This window comes from Equus caballus, chromosome 14 (genome assembly GCF_041296265.1).
Source record: "Equus caballus isolate H_3958 breed thoroughbred chromosome 14, TB-T2T, whole genome shotgun sequence".
Taxonomy (NCBI): Eukaryota; Metazoa; Chordata; class Mammalia; order Perissodactyla; family Equidae; genus Equus; species Equus caballus.
In genome coordinates, this window is record NC_091697.1 from 107,997,731 (window position 1) to 108,011,370 (window position 13,640).

The window sequence follows — 13,640 nt, forward strand, 5'->3', positions numbered from 1 at the left end:
GAGTGTGCATGGCGGGGAGAGGAGGAGCCACCGCCGAGTCCTTCTTCTCCCTGAACAGCAGGTCCCCAGTACAAAGCCTTCCTCTCAGCCTCCACGCCCTCGCCACCGTGACGGACCGCAGTCCTCACCCCAGCCAGCGTCCGGGAGCCGACAGCAATTTTCTCACACAGTCTAGGCCTGACGATTGATTTCTCACGGTTATTTGCAAAAGCACAAATACAAATGCTATTAACTGGTGATAAAACCAGCCAGCCGTTTCTAAAAGCCGGGGCTGGCAACTGCTCGGTGGTCTTTGGGGACCTCGGTTGGCCAGATCCTGCTAAAGCAAATACTTCTTTTTGATAGGAAAATGCCAAGGGAGGCAACCTTGTCTTTTGCTCTTTCCAAATTTATAGAGTGGTGAGGTCCGGCTGGGCCGGGGTAAGGCAGCAGTCTAAGAATCACGTAAAGCTCCCAGGATTTCTGATTCCACAAACTACCCACCTGCCTCGATACATAGATTCCATATTTTTTTTCAGATAACATTACTTTGTTGTTAAGCAGGAATGTAATAAGCATTCGTTCGCCATCTGTTGGGCTCCCGGCACTGTGGACACTGCAGGAAGGTCACCACACCTGCCTTCAAGGTGCTTATCATCCGGTCGTGGAGACAGGACCACACCTGCAGCTCCAGGATGAGACGGGAGGCCAAGTCAGCTGTGCGATGGAGACGTGCAGACGACAGGGCGGTCATGCTCAGAAGAGGGAATGGTCACCTGGTGGGAGCAGTCGGGGGCGAGGGCAGCCCGCTGATGCTGCCAGCCACCAGCCCCTGACCTCATGCTCCTCATCCGACCTCAGTTATTGGATCTGTAAGAGGACAGAGCTCAGCTGTTCATACAAGAGTGTGTTTTGAGCACTGACCATAAACTGGGCACTATTTGTGGTTCTGGAGACACAGTGCTGGGCAAGACAATGAACCCCGTAACAATTTTGTATTCTGGGGACGGGGAGGGAAGGCAGACATTCGACAGATGAACGGATAAATACATTCCACGGCAGGTCGTGACAAGGACTGGAAGAAAAGTAAATCAAGATACGAGGCTGGTGAGTGGCCAGGCTGCCCAGGAAGGGTTATTAGGGGTGTCACCCGTCGAGTCACATTAGATTGCAGACGTGGACGATGTGAGGGGCAACCAACTGAAGTCTATAGGAAAAGCATTCCTGGAAGAAGGCAGGGCAAGGTGGAGCCCCAAGATGGGAGGGACTTGAAATGCTTGGGGAATGGCCCAGACATCAGTGTGGCTGGGTCATCGTGGGTGTCTGGGGAGTGGTGGGAAATGAAGAGCCACCAGGAGGCCCGTTATGAAGGGCCAAGGTGAGGAGTCCAGGTGGGAAGCCTCGAAGGTTAAGAACGTGTCCCAGAGTCTCCAAACCATCTTCCATCCTAAGGGGCAGGACGTGAGCAAGATGGTCCTGAAGGAGTAGGATCTGGAAGGGAGGAGTCCATGTGGGCTTCTTGCAGGTGGGGAACTGTTTAATTAGGGAAGTAACCAAACTAAGGGGAAAAGCTGTCAGGGGTAGAAGTCTGGAGACCAGGGAGAATCACAGGCGTTTCACGAGCAAACAGGGAGACGCCCTGGACCCTCGCTAGGCAGCCGGCGCCATGACTGTCCTCTCCTGTCCAAAGAGCCCCAGTGTGGGGCCGGATGAAGGCCATGCAAGGTCCCATCCTCCCAAATGCCAGCCTGCCATTCACACTCACTCCTCTGTCATCGTTCCTGGCCACCCTTAGCTCTGCCATGGCCACAGTGGGTGCTAATGTTGAGAAATCCATGCTCATTGGTCAGCGCTTCTCAAATTTCCCACCTCCTATTTACTGTTTCCTCTTAAGGCAGACGAGAAGAAAATCAACGGCCCCAGCTGTCTGGAGGATGTAAGGTGAAACAGTCCATTGCAAGCAGGAAATTTCACTGAAGATTCATGTTTTATCTTAAAATTCATGTTAACATTGCATTCTAGTGCAGACCTACTTGTAAGAACTTAACAGCAATGTTTTATATTATTCAAGGAGCAAATATGCCCTCCAAGAAGATATGCCCGTGTATCCTGTGCATTGCCACACACCTGGCACCACACCCCGCATTGGTAGGGCTGGACAAACTCACCCTGAAAAGCATAAAGTTGATAACTAAGCTCAACCCGTTCAAACACTTCTCTCCAGCAGGACGTTAAGTAGTGGCTAATATTTGGGATTTCAAGGATCGTGGCTCTCTGGTGGGGGCAATGTATGAGGCACAGGGCTCCTAAAGCAGATCACGGTGTCTTAGATAAAGTCCCTAATGCCAGCCCTGATTCCACAATTGTTTGTCTTATGAAAGTACAAGCCATTTCAAATGTGGGTTGTAATACTAATACAGCTTAGAAATAGTCTGCCTCTTAACCATCATGGTTCAGAGAGCCATGTTCTCTGAACACCAGCCAGCAGTAATGAGAAGAGCATGTGCAATGTCGTGGCTCCATGGCCATCACATAAGTCCCAGTAAATTCCTTCAACGTCGCTTTCTCTTAGGAAGTAATGCTGCTGCGAGGAAGAATATAACATTCACAAAGAAACTGACACGTTACCTAAATGGTAGTTTACAGCGTCTCTGAGGGGCTACGTTTCCTGTAATGTGTCTGTTTACTATTTGACAATATCTTGGCTGACACTGTAGTGGATTTGAGATACAATGATTACTTGTATATACACAGTTGCCCACACAGATGGGAGAATGTGTTTATTTGGGAAAGAAAAATCAGAAGGAAAAAACCCTCCATGATACACGCATCAATACTACAAATGATTACACAATACTGTATTAACAATATTTTGAGGGACTTACTCTAAATAACCGTCCTTCCTTCCAACTCGAATCCACGTAATGACAGCTTTCTGGCTACCAGGAAGGAAAGGATGCCATGGTGAACGCTGCCGTGCAGGGGCAGAGCAGGCTGCTACTGCCACACAGTGGGGGCTGTCGAAATGGCAGTCGCCTGCCTCCAGCCAAAGAGAAAATACAGAAAGGTTTACTCTCTATGCGGTTCCTGTTTTCAGTTCTCTCACATTAGCAACAATTGTAACAAATATCAAACACAGGATGCTTTACGTAACTCTAGCTGCATCGTGTAGCACAGAATATACTGAAGATAAATACATAAACATATTTCATTTTGCCATTTTACCTTATTCTCTAAATACCTGGCTTACGTTGTATTTATAGTATATACTTATGTATATATATTTATAGTATATAAATACAATATAATTTTTAATTTAGGTCTGATATATGGTTTTTTATGCTTAATAAAAATGAGTATCCCAAATCAAAAGAAATTAGCGCCTTCACTTTAGGGTGCAAAAATAGCTCAGTCAGGGGGCCGGCCCCATGGCCAAGTGGTTAAGTTTGCATGCTCCGCTTCGGTGGCCCAGGGTCTTGCCGATTCAGATGCCGGGCGTGGACATGGCACCACTCGTTAAGCCATGTTGAGGCGGCATCCCACGTACCACAACTAGAAGGACCCACAACTAAAATATACAGCTATGTACTGCGGGGATTTGGGGAGAAAAAAAAAGGTTAAGATTGGCAACAGTTGTTAGCTCAGGTGCCAATCTTTAAAAAAAAAATAGCTCAGTCTGTGATGACTTTTTTTGTTCTCCCCTTTTGATTAAGTTAAGCATTGATTTTAGGTAGAATCCGCCTACCTAAAGATTTCAGGAATTCTTATAAATTAAATGGAGGTCTTTGTTTAACACATAAATTAGTTTTTAAACTGGATATTAAAGGAAAGTTCTAATGATGGACTTCACAAACTGATAGAGGCAGATGGAGGTTGGGTTGGCTGGGCAGCCTTCCAGGAAACCAATCAACAAGGAAACTAAAGAAATGGGGAAAACTGAACTTACGAAAACTCTGATTCGGATAGAGTACTGCATATCGTCTGAAGGAATACTTTTGAAAAGCGTTTGGGATTTGGGAGCAGGACCTCCAAGGAGAATGATAAAGCTGCCTCTAAGAAGACAGTTTAAAATACCCAGTAAACTGGGAAGAGAAGGTTACTTTCTTGATTGGATAAAGGGCCAAATTTGTATTGTACAGTATCTACCAATCAGAGAATGGATCAATAAATTGCGGTGTTATTCCACAACAGAACCCTAAATAGCAGTTAAGATTAATTAGCCATGTGAATCTACATGGATAGTGCTTGAAAATACAACATTTGATGAAAAAAAAGCCTGTTTCGGGATGTTGAGAGTAGCATACTAACATTCATGTAGATTTCCTCGACACACAGGGCAGTGCTACGTACTGCTCACAGATCCACACAAGTATAGACACGCGGACTAGATTCACAACAAAGTTCAGGATGACCCTGCCTCAGGAAGAGTGGGTGTGTCCTCACCTTTATGTGTAATATTGCACGCCACTTAAAAAGACAGAGAAGGAGAAGTCAATATGAAGCAAATATCACCAAATAGGAACGTTTTTTTCACTGGGTATATTATCCTTTCCTTATTCATTAAAAAGCAAGCAGTCAATCCAGTTCTTTGCAAGATCTTTGTTACACTGAGTATGACTTGCAAGTCCAAGGCCCGAGGGGAGAACGAGGGAGCTTGCTTCCAAGCATCCCCTGCCCTCCACAGGGCGCTCAGCCTTTCCTCTGAACATATTCACTTCCAGCATTTCAAGAACTCTGGTCTGAGGGAGGTCAGGTCATTATTCTGCCCAGTGCAACCTCATGTCTGCTCCAGCCCTTATATTAAAACATTCAGACTCACAACTGAGGGGAGACATATTCATCAGCTTTTTCTATCCAGAGCAGCCCTACTGGTACCCTGAAACCCCCAAGTTAACAGCTGAAAAAACCCCAATGACAAATTTTCAGATGTAAAATAAACATGACAACAGAAGGGCAAATGTTTTCAACTAACGTATGCACTACACACACACACACAAATATATTCATACGTGATCCTCCTACATTAACTTAAAAAGATACCATGCGAATTTGGAGAAAAAAATAACTTGTCGCTTTATCTTCCTTAGGCCTGTAGCCATTGTCTGAAATTCATTAAATTCCTAAACTCTCGCTCTGATGTAAAGTCCTGTCGTAGGAAAAAAACTAGGAAAAAACACCAAAAATTTTAAGAGCAGCAAGAGAATGGAGCACAATGGGATCCCCATTGACTTTGTTTTTATTTGAATCATCATTTTAGCAAATAGGAAAATTCCTAATTTGTGCTCCTGTTCTAACTCAATAGAGATGCAACAAAAGCTGTTTTATGGACTCTATCACTCCCAAACGCAGCAGATTTATTAGGAACAGGAACTTGGCAGACTCTGATAGAGGACGTTTTAATTTAATTTGCTACCATAAATTGCAAAAATGTGTCCATGCATTAGAAACTCCCTGGAGGGAATATTTCTTCGGAAATAAAAAGAAAATGTGATTTGGGAGAAATGTATTTTAGCTTCTTATTTCTCCATGTAAAGAAGCTAAAGCTTGCCCCAGAATAAACATTGTTGTCTAGACTGCAGTCTGGAGAGAAATGAGACATAATCTACGCATTCCTTTTGCTTTCACAATAGAACCACTCACAGTTGTGATGCGAACCATCCCAAATTATAAGGCATGAAAACTGGCATCGCCTCACATGTTATTAGTCTATTTGCAGATGGCATCACAATTTACAACCCGATCCCATTGCAAGAAAGGCTGATTCTGCAAATACTCAGCTTGTGAGCAAGAGCGGAGCACTTAGAAATCACAGCAGTGCCATATTCTGTTAAGCTTTATAAAATTTACAGGAAAGCACTTCTTAAAAGTTGTAGGAAATAACTCTATCATCTTCAAGCCATTGCCAATCTTTTTGGATCAAATGTGGATATAACCAATAAACATCTTTGTTGCTGTCATCACAACAATTCCACATAATTATGTCATAGAGTGAGAATTTAAAGGGACCTAATATGTTGAACAACTAGCAAAACATAGCCAGCAAAACTTTAGTTAATTAAGATTCTTCTAGCATAAAATAGAAAATATTGACTATGGAGCTGCCAAGTCCAAAAATAGGCCATCTTGCTGACAACAGCAAAGAGGCTACTGGCAGATATTAGGAGATTCATCTCAAATAAAGAAAGATTGAGAGTTCCAAGTCTTAGGTCTTTTTTCTGATATCTGATATTTATGAGTTGCCCTAAGACTACAGGTTTCATGTGAAAGCTACAGGATCCATTTAAGTCCCTATATTTGTATCTGGTGTTTGGACGGATGGAAATCCAAATCACCCTCACAACGCTATCATCTTTGATTCAACAAACAGCTACTGAGGACCTGCTGTTTGCACAAGCTCTGTGGTCAAAAAGACATCTGGATAAATCTGACCACAATGTCATCACTTCCACCAGGAAGGCTTTCCAGCTGTACTCTTCTATTTTATCTGATTTTCTTTAAATTTAGTTTTATGCTACCATTATTAAATAATACATGGTCATCTCAAGAAACTTGGAAAATAAAAAGAATAGAATAAGGGGAGAGAAGCCATCCATAGTCCCCCCCAGGTAGAAGTAATTATTAAAATCTTATGCATTCCCTCACAATATTTTGTTGAGAAGTTTTACATAACATCAATCATGTAATATATCCAAGATAGTACAAGTTGACTTTATAAAGTAATATACATCATAAAGCAACTAGACCTAACAGAACACTTTACCCAAAAATAGCAAATATACAGTCTTGTCAAGTGCACATGGAGCATTCTTCAGAATAGAACATATGCTAAGCCATAAAATGAGCCTCAATAATTTTACAAGATTGAAAATAGACAGGATATGTTCTCCACCACAATGGAGTGAAATTAGAAGTCAATGACAGAATGAAATGTGGAAATTCACAAGTGTGGAAATTAAACAGCACACTCTTAAGTAAACAATAGGTCAAAGAAAAAAATTACCACAAATGAAATTATAAAATACGATGCGTGAAAATAAAAACACAGCCTATCAAAGCTTCTGGGAAGGAGCTAAAGCACCGCTTAGAGGGAAACCTATAGGAGTAAATGCGTATATTAAAAATTTTTTAAATCTTGAATCAATAGCCTAAACTTTCATTTTAAGAAACTTTAAAAAAAAGAGCAAACTAAACTTAAAGCAAGAAGAAGGAACTCATATTAGAGCAGCAGTCAATGCAATGGAAAATAGAAGACAGTAAAGAAAATCAACAAAAACAAAAGTTGCTTCTTTGAAAAGATCAACAAAATTGGCAAACATTTAGCTAGACTGACCAAGAAAACAAGGAAAGAAGCTCAAATTACTAAGATCAGGAATGAAACAGGGGACATAAATACTGATCTTGCAAAAATGAAATGATTATAAAGAAACAGAATGAGTGATATCTGAAACAAATTACATAACCTAGATGAAATGGACAAATTCCTAGAAAGACACAAATTACTGAAACTGACTCAAGAAGAATGGACCTCTTTATATAGTAAAGAGATTGAATTACTAATCAAAAAAACTACCCACAAAGTAAATCCCAGGACCAGATGGCTTCAATAGTGAATTCTGTCAAATGTTTAAACAAGAATTAGCATCAGTTTTTCACAAACTCTTCCAAAAGTTTGCAAAGGAAAGAATGTACCCCAACTCATTTTATGAGGCCAGTCTTCCCTGATACCAGAACTGGACAAAGACATCACAAGAAAAGGGAACTAAAGATCAATGCCTCTTATGGATATAGATGCAAAAATCTTCAACAAAATACCAATAAACTGAATTAAGCAACATATATAAAGGGTTATACACCATGACCAAGTGGGATTTATCCTAAGAGTGAAAAGTTGGCTTAATATCTGATAATCAATCAATGTAATACACCATATTAAAAGAGTAAAGGGTAAAAACCACATCATTATCTCAATAGATGCAGAAAAAACATTTGACAATGGAGGTGGTGGATTTGTTTGTGGCATAGATTGTGGTGATGGTTTCATGGGTGTATATTTATCTCCAAATTCATCAAGTTGTGTACATTAAATATGTACAGCTTTTTGTATGTCAATCATAACTCAGTAGAGTGGGGTTTTTTTAATTTCACAAAATCCAATACCCTTTCATGACTAAAAACAAAAGCACTCAACGAACGAAGAATAGAAGGGAAGGTCCTCAACCTAATAAAGAGCATCCAAAAATACACCTCATTAACGTCAGACTTAACAGTGAAAGACTGAACGCTCTCTCCTACGGTTAAGAACAAGAGGGATGTCCACTCTCACCTCTTCTATTCATTGTGGTACTGGATGCAAATATGCCTGGGCAAAAGAAAAACTCAGCACCAAGACTGTAAAGGAAGAGATAGAACTACCTCTATTCTGACATGGTGTGACCTCATATGTATAAAATCGTAAGGAATGCCAAAAAAATAAAAGCTATTAGAACTAGTTGAAGCATTCGACAAGGTTCAGAATACAAGATCAAGATACAAAAACCAGTTATACTTCTATGCACTGGCAATAAACAATCTGAAAATGAAATTAAGAAAACAATTCTATTCACAAAAGCATCAAAAAGAATAAAATGCTTTGGAATAAATTTATCAAAAAAGTATAAGACTTGTACACTGAAAACTACCAAAAAAATTACTGAAGGAAATTTAAGAAGGCCTAGATAAACAGAAAGACACCCTGTGCTCACAGATTGGAAGACTTAAGTTTGTTAAGACAGCAAAATATTCCCTGACCTGATCCGCAGATTCAGGGCAACCTCCATCCAAATCCTCCAGGCTTCTTCGGAAAAATTGACAAGTTGATCCTAAAATTCACAAGGAGATGAAAAGGACCCAGAATAGCCTAACAACCTTGGAAAAGGAAGAGTAAAGTTAGAAGACTTGCACTTCCCAACTGCAAAAGTTACTACTGAGCTAGAGTAATCAAGACAGTGTGGTACCGGCATAAGGATAGATGTACAGATCAATGGGATCTAACGCAGTCCAGAGATAAGCCCATATCTATACGGTAAAGTGATTTCTGACAAAGGCATCAAAGACAATTGAATGGGAAAGAACAGTCTTTCCAATAATGGTACTGGGACAACAGGACATAAACATAAAAAAAAGGAACAAGTTTGACCCCTTCCTCACACCATACGTAAAATTAACTCAAAATGAGTCATAGACCTAAACGTAAGAGCTAAAACTATAAAACTCTTAAAAGAGACACAGGAGTAAAACTTCGTGACCCTGAATTAGGTAATGGTTTCTTAGATACAACTCAAAAAGCACAAACATGAAAAAGAAAAAACAGATAAATTGGATTGCCTCAAAATTAAAATCTTCTGTGCTTTAAGTGATACCATCAAGAAACTAAAGACAACCCACAGACTGGGAGAAAATATCTGGAAATCATGTATCTGCTAAGGGACTTCTGTTTAGAATATACCAAGAATTCTTATAACCCAACAATTAAAAGACAAATAACCCGAGTTTTTAAAATGAGCAAAGGATTTGAAAAGACATTTATTCAAAAAAAGAAACACAAATGGCCAAAAGAAGATACAAAATACTCAACATCATAAGTCACTAGGGAAAAGTAAATCAAAACCATCTCATACACACTAGGATGGCTAAAATTAAAAAAAAAACAAACAGAAAATAACAAGTGCTGGCAAGGGTATGGAGAAGTTAGAATCCACGTGCCTTCCTCGTGGTATTGCAAATGGTTCAGCTGCTTTGGAAAACAGGCGATTTCCAAACATGTGAAACACAGAGTTGCCATACAATGCAACGATCCTACCTAGGCATAGACCAAAAAGAATTGAAAACTATGTCTACACAAAAATTTGTCTACGAATGTTCACAGCAGCGTTATTCAAAATAGACAAAAAGTGCAAACAATTCAAATGTCAATCAACTTATGAATGGATAAACAAAAGTGGTATGACCACACGATAGAATAGGACTCGTCTGTAACAGGAATTAAATGCTGACACATGCTTCAACATGAGTGAAACTTGAAAACATTATGCTAATTGAAAGAAGCCAGACATGAAAGGTCACTTTTGTGATCGTACTGTATTATCATTTAGATGAAGTTCCACAAGAGGCAAATCCAGAGAGACAGAAGTGGCTCAGTGGCTGCCCGGGGCTTGGGGAGAGAGAGTGGAGAGCGACTGCTAATGGGTATGGGGTTTCTTTCTCAAGTAATGAAAATGGGCTGTAATTGGATAGTGGTGATGGTGGCACAACTCCAAATACGGTAAAAATCACCAAATTGCAGGGTGAATTTTATGATATGTGAATTACTAAATCGAGAACATTTAACATGCAGTAATTTTTAAGCAGAGTTAACACTGGAACAATCACAGATCGTAGACAGGAAATGATGTGCAAAGGGATTTGACATCCTCTCTGTCCCTGGACCAGGTGTCCATCTTTCCCAACTGGAAAAAGTACTAAAGCCGTTCAGGATGACTTATCTTTATTATGTACTTTAATGGATTGTTCTTTCAGACTAAAAAAGCAATACATACTTTTACGGCCTTTTATTACAATCCAAAAAAGTGAAAGAAAATCCTAAAGGCATCAAAGTAAACCCAGCTATATTGCCCTTCCGGTGACCTCACTGCCCATCACCACCTCCCGGAGAAGACAGCAACTGCTAACAGCTTACTGTCCGCACTCTTCTCTACGTTCACGGCAACGCACATGAATGAAAATAGTCACACCAATAAAAGGTTTTTCTCTGATTTTATTAAAAAGAGGATCATCCTACATACACTTCTCTGCTACTTGCTTTGAGGCAGAGCAACATGCTCCCTATGTTGCCCGTAGCTCAGTGCATATAAATCCAACTCCTCCTTTTTAATAGCTACATAATATTCCAGAAATGTGGGCATACCACTGTTTATTCAATCACTCTCTATTGACAGCATTCACTTGTTTCCTTTTTCTTCCACTCAATGTACATCTTTATACGTATACTTACAGACCAATTCTTTTATTTCTGTAGGATGAAATTGTTCAATCCAAGTTTAAAAGATGCAGAAAATCATTACCCTGCTTGGCAATAAAAAGGGTCCTTATGTTGCATTAAACATCCTGCTTGGTGGAAACAGGAAAATGTGCTTACTTCTCAGCTCTGAGTCACAGCCTTGTGAATAGATTAGGCTTTGTTTGCAAATATATAAACAAAATACAAATTACAAGTGCTCCCAAACAAGACATTAGCCTCTGTCTGAACGAGGCGACAAAGGATGTGTCAGGACGGACACATTTCCTGGTGCAGGAAAAGAGCAGCCAAGGAAGGAAGGCACTCAGGGCAGCACGGCTGGACCAACTTTCACCCGTGAGGCAGAATTCCCGGATGACAAAGCATCCACCGCGGGTCCGGAGCTCAGGGTTCAGGTTAGGTTTGGGTCAGGCTTAGGTGAGAACCACGAGTCCTTTTAGACTGTGGGTCCCCCTGGTTAGGGGTCCTTTCTACTTTGTGCTTCCCTTGGTTGGCTGGAGTAGTTTTTTCAAGAAGAGAATGCGGATGTATGACCACGTGCCCCTACGCATCTAAGAATAGCTTTCTGTTGCCATCAAACACAAAAAACAACATTTTAAATGCTTGAGGCAAGCCTTTTCTTCCTCCAAATCCTGTAGATACTGCAGTTTTAAAAGCCTGCCAGCTTACAGTGATTCTGAAGACAGCCCGATTCTGGTTTCTCTGCTGGTGACCTGTGGGTGTCCATGTGTATAGAATATAAATACGGTGAACTGTAAATGCACTCTCTGTCATTAAAATGGCCAACAGCTAAACTGTCTGACCTGATATGTTCTCAGCTTACCCAAAGTGACACGACAGGGAAGGAACTCCAAGTGAACTGGGCCTAGAGCGATGGGACCACTACCTCAGTAACTGAGTCTTGAAGGCCCCAGACTTTAAGGCCACAGCAAGTGGGCCCCAGGTGAAAACTTAGAGATTTGATTGGATTCTGCTCTTGCTTTATGGTACCCGATGCCATCAGAAGGAGCTTCCTACCCACTGCTCCGGAACACCTCACACCGTTTGTTCTGAGCATCAGCTATTCGGTGTGTCGGAGCGCCACCCTCTGGCGTGCCTGGGGAGAACAGAATGGCTCAGCTGGTGCACACTGGCCTGTGCGACCTGCAGTGTGAGGGGAGGGCACTGCCTTCTCCCTCATTCTGCCCAGCTCCCCATCCCCCCAAATTTTCTATTCTCTTAGGGTCTCTTGCCAACTGGAGCAAAAGTGGAGATTATGGAAAGGATACAGGGGAACTCAGTACCTAAAAGAAGGACCCACAGGCCTGAAAAGACAGAAACAGAGCCTCCCCTGGGATTTCAGGGCACTGCAACCCTCTTCCGTCTTTCTGTTGACTCTGTTAAAGTTCCGATCCAGACAGACCTTCCGTTAGTCTGGGGTCACAGTCCCACTTCGCGGCAGGAAAGGACAAAGTGTCCGACAGTTCCATTGTCCTGACTCAAGTGGGGAAGAGGCAAGTCCCAAAAATAGCATCAGAGTTCTTTCAGCCAACAACATGCTCACTGTGTCCCTCTAGTTGGTAGATAAACTGCCTTTTCCGAGTGGATGTTTCCAGAATTTTTTTAAACTCCTATAATTCAAAATTTGTTCCCTGGAGGTGTCTAGACAGGGTCTCTTCTGCTTCTGTCTGGAAGGAGCCCCAGGCCTGTGCTGCCAGGTTTCCTCCGTCCTTTGTCACTGCCTTCCACGTCACAGGTTGAGCCATCTCCCAGGAACACAGCACACCCACATGTTGGGCCTTCGCTGGGGCTCTGTTTTCTGTTTCCTTGAGCTTCTGCTTTTTCTGCATCCTGGAAAAGCTTCCCAAGTCTGTTCCCCACAAAACGGACCCCAATTCACGGGCTCCAGCCGCCCTCCGACCCTGCCGCTGTGCTCTCGTTTTACCTGAAATGCTTCCCGCAGCTCAGCCTGCTGCATTGTCTTCTCGGCCTGCTGCCTCTTTGTGATGTAGCGTCCCTGCTTCGCAGCATGCGGTGGCCCGCTGAATTCCATTGTTATAGATTCTAAACAACGTCCTACAGTTTTCTTCTGGATCCTTTGGGCTCTTCAGAGAGAGGGGATTTCTGCGAGGTTCTGGGATGCTGTTCTGTCTCCTCTCCTCTGTTCTGCGGTGTTTTTAATTGGACTGTGTTTTGTTTGTTTGTGCTCATTCGTTCTCAAACAAGACAAGATCTGTCCAGACTCCCTGACAGCTCACAGACAGGCGTCTGCCTTTGACCCGACTCTGTCCGCTTGGATGTGAACCACATAACCTACCTCAATGTGTAACTGAAGGGTGGGCCAGCACGCCCGGCTCAAAGTTCCTTTCCCAGATGGACACCTGGAGCAGCAACCTGCTGGTGAGGCACCGTCTCTGCCTCCCTGCCGTCCAGTGCCCTGCAAGGCTCATGCGATGTACCGTCACCATTAGCAGTAGAGCCGCCTGGGACCTGGGCCTGTGCTTTGCAGAGCCCCGCTCTGACCCTCTCTGGGTTATGGCCTCCCCACCAGGAGAGGAATCTGAGCAACCAAGGGGATGTGTCCACTGAGGGCCCTTCCAGACCACACCCTGGTCAGAGTTCTCTGCCC